Here is an 8,397-nt window from a genome sequence, read left to right on the forward strand (position 1 = left end):
TGTGGGTCTTTCTGACTTCCCCTTCGGCTCAATCGGCCTCTATGTCTTTCCTGATGCCAAAACCACACTGTCGTGATTACCATACCTGTATAGTAATTTTTGAAATCAAGTAGCGTGGGCCCCACAAACTTGTTCTTATTTTTCAAAGTTGTTTCTGGATATTTTAACCCTTTTGTTTTTCCATGTAAATCTTAGCATCAGCTGTCTCATTTCTTCAAAAGGACCATAAGTGGCATGGTAGTATACTGATGAGCAAAGACATACAATCGATTTTTCTATGAAAGTTAAATGCTGCAACTTGGCTAAACTAATTTTATTTGAACTAATAGTTTGGTTTTTATGGTGGTAAAATTCACATATTATAAAATTCACTATTTTCACAATTTTGAAGTGCACAATTCAGTGGCATCTAGTGCGTTCACCATGTTGCCGGCTCCAAGACATTCGCATCACCACGAAAGGAGACACCACAGCAATCAAGGTGTCACTCTCTGTTCCTCCCTTCCCCCAGCTCCTGGCACCACTAATCTGCACTCTGCCTCTTTAGATCTGCCCATTTCGTATAACTGGAATCATGTAACATGCGGCCCTTTGTGTCCGATGTTAGGGCTTCATTCCTGTTTGTGGTTGAGTAGTATTCCATCATATGAGTAGACCACACCTTCTCAGTGCCTATGCTAGTTGTCTGTAACTTTCTTAAGATACTTCCTCATACATGATTCATGATATCTGCATAAAGAGGCAGTTCTTCTTCTCCCTTTCCAATGTTTATGCTTTAACTTTAATGTCATTTAAAGCTACCCGTGTCTCTGTTCTTCAAGTGCAATTTTGGAAGACAGCATGTGTGTGGGTCTTGTTTTCATATCCATTCTGACAACCTCTGCGTTTTACCTGAACTCTTTGGTCCACTCGTATTTAAGTAAGTATTGACATGGTTGTGTTTGGCTCTGTAATTTTATGCCTCGCTCTCTATACATATCCTCCAGTTTCCCCTTTGTTTCTCATTTCTTAACTTTTTTTTAGGGTTATGTGAATATTTAGTGATTGATTTTTCTCCTCATTATATTTTGTGAATATACGTGAATATTTATTGATTGATTTTTCTCCTTATTAAGCTTTTTCAGCACGGTATCACCTCAGTAGTAGAGCATAATCAGTCCTAGACTAATTTAGGCCCCACCCAAAAAAGCTTAAAATCAAGCCTCAAATATATCAAATTGTTTCCAAGTAAAGTAACTTCATCCCAGAAAAGTTTCAAAAATAATTTTAGGAGTGCAAAACTATCCAGGATCTAACAAGGAAAAGTACATGATGTCTAGCATACAGTAAAAAATCACCAAGTATGCAAAGAGGCAGGAAAACACATCATGTAATGAGGAATATCAACAAATTGAAACTAATTCACAAATGGCACAGATGAGGGCATTCCTAGACACAGATGAACTGTAGTTATTATCACTCTATTCCACATGATAACGTTAAGTAGACATATGAAAGACATTAAAAAGTCCCAATTCTAACTTTTAGAGATGAAACAATTTCTGAGATAAAGAAAATTCACTGGATGAGATGATGAGATTAGACAGACACTACAAAAGGAAAGATTAATGAACTTAAAGGTATATAATAGAAACCATCCAAAGTGAAACACAGACAGAAAATAGACCCCTTCAAAAGGAGCACAAAGTAATTGGGGGGCAACTTCAATTGGCCTAAAATTCATACTTTTAGAGTCCCACAAAGAAAACAAAGAAAAAAAACAGAAAAAAGGAAGACATAATGACTGAAATCTTTTGAAATTTGCTTTTTAAAAGCTACATATCCCAGTCCAAAAAGTATGAAGTACGAAGAAGGCACATCTTAACCAAACTGCTTAAACTGGGTAAGAACAAGACAATCTTAACAGCAGGCAGAAGAAAAGAGACGTGCTGGGTACAGAGGAACAAAGACAAGGATGACGACAGGTTTCTCCTTGAAAATGAGGCGAGCTGGAGGACAGTGGAACAAGCTCTGCAAAGTACTGCCGGGAAAAGCCTGTTGATTTGTGATTCTGTACCTGGCAACAAAGGTAGAAACAGGGTGAGATATCAAGTTTTTCAGACATATAAAAGCTAAAATATTAATCATACCAGCAGATAAGCACTAAGAGATATTAAAGAAAGTCCTTTGGACAAGAGGAAAATGACATTATAGGAGACCCAATAGAAGCACAGGAAGGAAAAGCATGTTTTGCTGGGTATAGAACATGTAGAGAAATAAAATATGTGCCCACAAGGACATGAAGGAGGTCAGGGAATGGAAGTGTGCTGCTGTAAGGTTATTAAACCATCATGATGTAGTGTAATATTATTTGAAGATAGATTATGATAAGTTGAAGGTGCACACTATAAACCCTAAAATGTATACACGCACACGCACACATACATACGTACAAACAGAGTTATGGGGAATAAGCCAACAGAAGTGATTAAATGGGATGATTAAAAAATACCCAGTCCAGAAGAAGGTTGGCTAAGAGGAACAGGAAACAAAAAGTAGACAGGATAAATAAAACACAAATAGCAAGATGGTGGTTTAAGTCCAACCATTATCAACAGTGATGGTAGATGAAAATGATCTATAACCATTGGTCCAATTCAGCGGCAGTTTGTCAGACTGAATAATAAAGCAAGACCCAACTAATTGCTGCCTACCCAAAACCCACTTTAAATACGAATTCACAAATACATGAAAACTAATGGGATTTTAAAAGATACACTGTACTAACACTAGTCAAAAAAAAAAAGCGGGAACAGCTATAGTAATATTGAACAAGGTGGATTTCAGAGCAATGAACACAACCAGCATTATAAAGAAGGTCATTTTGTAATTCCAACAGGGCCAATTAGTCAAGAGGATATAACACTGTTTATCCACCGAATCCAGCTTCAAGCCACCGGAGTAAAATCCTCATCCTCTATCACGACACCTGGTCACTTGGGATCGACCTCAGTTGACATTCTGTGCTTATCTTCTACCACGACACCTGGTCACTTGGGATCGATCTCAGTTGACGTCCCATCCCCATCTTCCACCACGACACCTGGTCACTTGGGATCGACCTCAGTTGACGTTCTTTTCTCCTAAGAATGTGTTCCACTCGGTGTCTTTGTGTGCTGAGTAATCCGGAATTGGGTCCTGGGCACTATGCATGTATTGTGGACTTTCTGGACTCTGTGGCTTTCCACCAGCTGCTGTTTCTTTCGGTGTAGTAGGTAGTGATTGTGTTTGGGCTTGAACTGCAAGTGTCCTGGCTACAGCTGCAGCCTGAACTCAGACTTTCTGCCTTTAGCTGGGCTTCTTTTATCTGCTTTGGGTGTGTGCAGTTCAGGGCCTGTCGGAAACATGAGTAGAGTCTGCCAAGTTTCCCCTTCTGGACGCTCCCCCCCCCTCCACTGGCCACAGCTTCCCCAATTTCATTCTGCTCCTGTTCCAGGCCATGAAGACTGTGGCCTTCCCTGAGGACCCCCAGCTCCTCATGCCCTAACTACATAGTGCCCAGGCTAACAGCCACGGTCAAAGAGAACGTGCTTCCTGCAACTCCTTTATCCCCCGTGTACACCCCGGGTCCGTCTTGCTGTTCACTCTCCAACGCCCACAAGCAGCCTGTTTGCATTGTGTACAGATTTTGAAGCTGTTTTCTGTAAGGGAGTGGGTTTGGTGTGATCTTACAAAATCCTTACAGGAAGCAGAACCAGCAATTACCCATCCACTTTTAGAACTGCCTTGTGCATGAACCTTTTGTCCTTTGAGTCACACTTGGAAAAAGTGTAGGCTTCGTCTGTTGCAAAGGTCATGGTGGCTTCACTCCAAGAAACTTGAGAAACAGTTATTGTTTTAAACAGGGCACAACTGCAGTGTCCTGAGGAGCCCTGCATGGCCATGGAGTTTGCTGGATGAGGGATATGGACGGGCTCCTGCAGCGAGAACAGAGACAGAGAGGGAGAGGGAGAGACAAAGAGGAGACAGAGAGGGAGAGGGAGAGACAAAGAGGAGACAGAGATACAGGCAGAGAGAAGTGGGAGAGACAGAGGAGAGAGAACATCTGGCAAACGCATTCCACTTTCGGATTCCTGCTCTGGACATGGAGGCCTGCTCTTCTCCATAAGCCCTCTCCCTTCCTTCAACGTCCTCGGGAAAAAGCGAAGCAGACCCTTTTCCCTCCCTCGCCCTCCTTGCCCTCCACAGGGGCTCTTTCCCATAACCTGCTGGCTGGTCTCTGTGGCTGAGTTCTGCCCATCCAGGAATGGACTCACCAGTGTCCGGGAATGGGCTCGCTGGCATCCAGGAACGGGCTTCCCAGTGTCCCGGTCGAGCCCCATCTCCCCTCCACACTCAGGAGCTCCTCGGGTGAACTCGGTGCTGGCCAGGCACTCAGCACCAGCCTCGCAGGCTTCTTCCCAACACCTCCAGCCTGTGCCCCACCTGCACCCACACCCATCATTCTGCTCCGGGCTCTGCCCAGAGGCCCCCAGTTCCCTGAGCTCGCCCATTCTCTGGCCTTCACCCACACTATGGCCTCTGCCTGGCCTGCCTCAGCCGTGTGGACGCCTCCTCTCAGCATCTAGGCCCATCTCCACGCCGTCTCAAAGACGCTGGGCTGCTGCCCGCTGTGAGATAGGAGCCCCCTCTCTGTTCTACACCACCCTTGACAGGCACTTACCAGGCCCGTCCACCTCATCTGGTGGGTCGTGTCCGTCCTTTCATCAGATAGCAAGTCCCTCAAGGCCCAACTCCCTGAGCCCCCATCCCCCTCTTTGTCTCTCCTCCAGGGATTAGTGTCACCCCTGATCCCACTCCGGCTTGGCCTCTCCCACAACAGCTGGCACCCACCTTGGCCCTCCTGGCTGTGGCCTTGACCCCTGGTGTTCATCCTGGCTCAACCCCTGGCCCTGGTTCTCTTGGTGCCACCTAAACAGTCTACACTGTCTTGTGTTCACCTTTTCTTTAATTATTTGTTTAGCAGAGCAGAGCTGATTTTACAAATATAAATCGGCCGGGCGTGCTGGTTCACCCCTGTAATCCCAGCACTTCCGGAGGCCGAGATGGGTGGATCATGAGGTCAGGGGTTCGAGACCAGCCTGATCAACATGGTGAAATGCTGTCTCTACTAAAAATACAAAAATTAGCCAGGCGTGGTGGTGCGCGCCTATAATCCCAGCTACTCAGGAGGCTGAGGCAGGAGAATCACTTGAATCCAGGAGGCGGAGGTTGCAGTGGGCTGAGATCACACCACTGTACTCCAGCCTGGGCCACAGAGCAAGACCCTGCCTTAAAAAAATATATATATAAGTATATATCATTGTTTGACCAAATGCAGTGATTTCTCCCAGTTTGAGAAATAACTCTTCTTTATAAAGTCATGTTTTGGTGAAGCAGGGCTGGGTAAACCTGCGCCACAATGGGTGGGAGCCCACAGGAGACAGGCCCTCGTCCAGCAGTGTCCAGACAGCTGCATGGAGCAGAACACGCAGCCCTCACCCTAGAGCCCCGGCTTGGGTCATGAGGGCTTAGAAAAAAAGAAAGGAAAAGACAAGACTGGATAAGAACCGGGTTTGGTCAAGGAAAGGAGGGGTGGACGTGCAAAGCCCTCCCGTGCGGGAGCCCTGGGACGGGAGCACCATCCCACAGCCCCCCGGCAGCCGCCGATCCCCTCGACAGTCCCCGGGAGCCACCGATCCCCGCGAGACTGGCCTGCACCTGCACATCCAGGGGGCGGGGCCCCGAATTGTTCTGCCACAGTGGCCCTGCCCGCAGGGAGATCAGAGGAAGAAATAAAATCCTCAGGCCTCACCTGGGATCCAGATTCGAGGCTGGAAGAGCAGACTTTGCCTGGGGCACTCACGCAGATCCCCACGTCTCAGGGCACCGCAGTCCTATTACCATAAGCGACCATGCAAAGGTGCGATAAAAGCCATCTGTCATTCATAAAATGTGATGATGCCTTTCTGCAAAGACATAAGCCATCCCGGGGCTCAGCCAAGAAATGGCCATAAAATCCGGCATAATGACCTCAAAGCACACTTTCCAATATAAAGAACTTTCTAGGCAGCTGTTTCCTGATTATTTACATGCAATAATTTTACACCCCCCAGACTCTGACACGCTCACAGCCTGATGCCCTCTCTCATCAGCAGCACTGAAGCGTCTGTGCGGAATTCTTACGATGTCGTGTTCCCTCAGCACCCATTTGGGGCTTTGTCCTCCAAGAATCAGGGCTCAGTCACCCTTGACACAGTTTCCAGTTCTCTGCCTCCGCCCAGTATCTCAGGGTGGTCCATCCAGACACCTGCCTTACTCAGACGTCTCCTGGTGACCACCCCGCTATGGGACAGCCCACAGGACTCACCCAGACCCCACACCGTGCAAGGACTGTGTAGCTATCCCACAGCAGACCCCTCCCAGTCCCAGTGTGACTTCATGGGGCTGTGTCCCACTGGCTCTGAGTGCACCACCAGAGCTTCCTGTGGGAACCTGCTTGGGCAATACCCTGGACCCCAGTGAAGGCTTTGACCACAGCCCTTGTGCCTCTGGCTGTGTGCGTCCAAGACAGCACCCCGTTCCCACCACCAGCCCTGCAAGGGGGCTGCCCTCTTCCCTCTGGATCTGTGAGTCACGCTGTTAACTCCAGTGTTTTGTGGAGTTGCCACCTGAGTCTCACCTGACTGGCACACCTCAACCCACCTCTCCTCCCGTCAGCGTGGTCCTTTGGCGTGGCTGTCTTGGTTGGAATAAACTGCATGCAGGTGTCAGCCAGTCTCCTGTGACAGGGACACCCGGTCCCGGGTCGGACACCTTGGCCTTAGGCCGTCCACCAGGACAAAGAAGGGCCGACCTCTGGAAACCCAGGTTAGTCGCCTGGAAAAGGGAGGAGTGGTCACCACGACACTGCCCCTGCCCCCAGCTTAGGGACGTTTCTGAGGTAAACGAGATAATGGTTGGAGTGTTGAGCACAGTCTGGCCACAGAGAATGTGAGAAGCCATTGCCATTGTCATCATGTGGTAATTGGGAAGTTTCCGTGAACCGCTGCAGCAGGGAGTTTAAAGAAGATCAGCAGAGGCCAAAGACTCCTTAGCGGCAGGGAGGGGAGGGCAGAGCAGAAATCAGGTGGGGGAGGTCGAAGGGAAGTGGGAACGGCGGGCACAGACATCCCTGAGCCCGGATCCTGGTGGCCCCACGGGGGCCAGGAGGGCAGCTCGAAGGGCCATTGGGTGCCCTCACCCTAAGCCAGCAGCCCACCACCACCCAGAGGCCAGGAGGCCCCCAGAGCCCCCAGCACCCACGGCTCCCTCCAGTGGGAAGAGTAGGATCAGCCCGGAGCCCCTGCTGAGCCTGGACAAGGGGAAGGAAGGGGAAGCTCAGCGTGGTCACCCGGCAATTTCTCCACTCTGAACTGCGTGCTGGGGGTCATGGGGCTCCCGCTCCTGACGAGGAAGCAGGGCCCACCCTGTCCGGCCTCGGCCTCTGCAGACCTGAGCGCAGCCCCACGTACCGCCACGATGGTTGCCGTCCCTGCGTGGGTTTTATTTTCTCCACTCAGCGTCCTGTGACCACAGAGATGGCGTGAGGTAGGAAGCTGTACAGCCTCAGCACAGGGCCCACGAGAGGACGTCTCCAGCAGCAGTTAATCCTGGGCGGAGATGACAGCCCGGAGCCTTGGGCTGTTTAAACTCCAGCTGCACAGAAAGCCTCCAGCTGAGAGAGTTTCCCAGAGTCTGTCCCCGGGGTCGAGCCTTCGGGGGCCAGGCCATGGGAGCTGGGTCTTCCTGTTCCTGGAGCCTTGTCCCCTGCAGACCTGCAGTGTGGCCAGATGATGAGTCTTGCACTGAGCAGAACTCCTTGGGCCTTACGGGGCTCTGCCACCACCCAGCCATCATTGGCAGGGCAGGGAAGGCCGGCCCACACCCAGGTCCCGCTGCCTGGACCCTCTGGGGGAGCAAGCTTTGAGCAGGAGAGGGGCCAGGAGCCCCTGAGGAGCAGGAGCGAGGGCTCAGAGCCACAGAGAATTCCTCAGCCAGGCCTGTGACAAACACAGCTGCCACTCCTCTTCCAGCCCCACTGCCCCGGCCACATCACATTGGTCCTGGCCACTCGCAGGGAAGGGCACTCACTGTCCAGGGAGAAAACCCATTCCTTTCCTCTGATTCTCTTCCCCAAAGGCATGCAAATACTTTTTCCAGGAATTTTCTTACAGCAATGATGCTCAGACCCTTAACTTTAAACTGACCTAGAGGCCCAGGAGAGCCCAATTATTTCTGGCACAGGCACCTGGGCACCGGGTCTGGCCTGGTTCACTCTGGAGTGCCTGAGTCATGGTGGAAATTCAATATTTGTTAAGGAAATTGGCAAAAGGATGA

At 49.7% G+C, this 8,397-nt stretch overlaps 1 long non-coding RNA gene across 1 annotated transcript; it reads right to left on the minus strand.

The window, feature by feature from the left end:
- Window positions 1-298: 298 nt before the first annotated feature.
- On the minus strand, window positions 299-8,142 carry LOC129523744 (uncharacterized). The gene is made up of 3 exons (XR_008667345.2): window positions 7,533-8,142; window positions 5,834-5,987; window positions 299-3,956 (listed from the first exon to the last, which is right to left on the minus strand). It is a non-coding gene; the product is annotated as an uncharacterized lncRNA (long non-coding RNA).
- Between the last annotated feature and the right edge of the window lie 255 nt (window positions 8,143-8,397).

This window comes from Gorilla gorilla, chromosome 6 (genome assembly GCF_029281585.2).
Source record: "Gorilla gorilla gorilla isolate KB3781 chromosome 6, NHGRI_mGorGor1-v2.1_pri, whole genome shotgun sequence".
Classification (NCBI taxonomy): domain Eukaryota; kingdom Metazoa; phylum Chordata; class Mammalia; order Primates; family Hominidae; genus Gorilla; species Gorilla gorilla.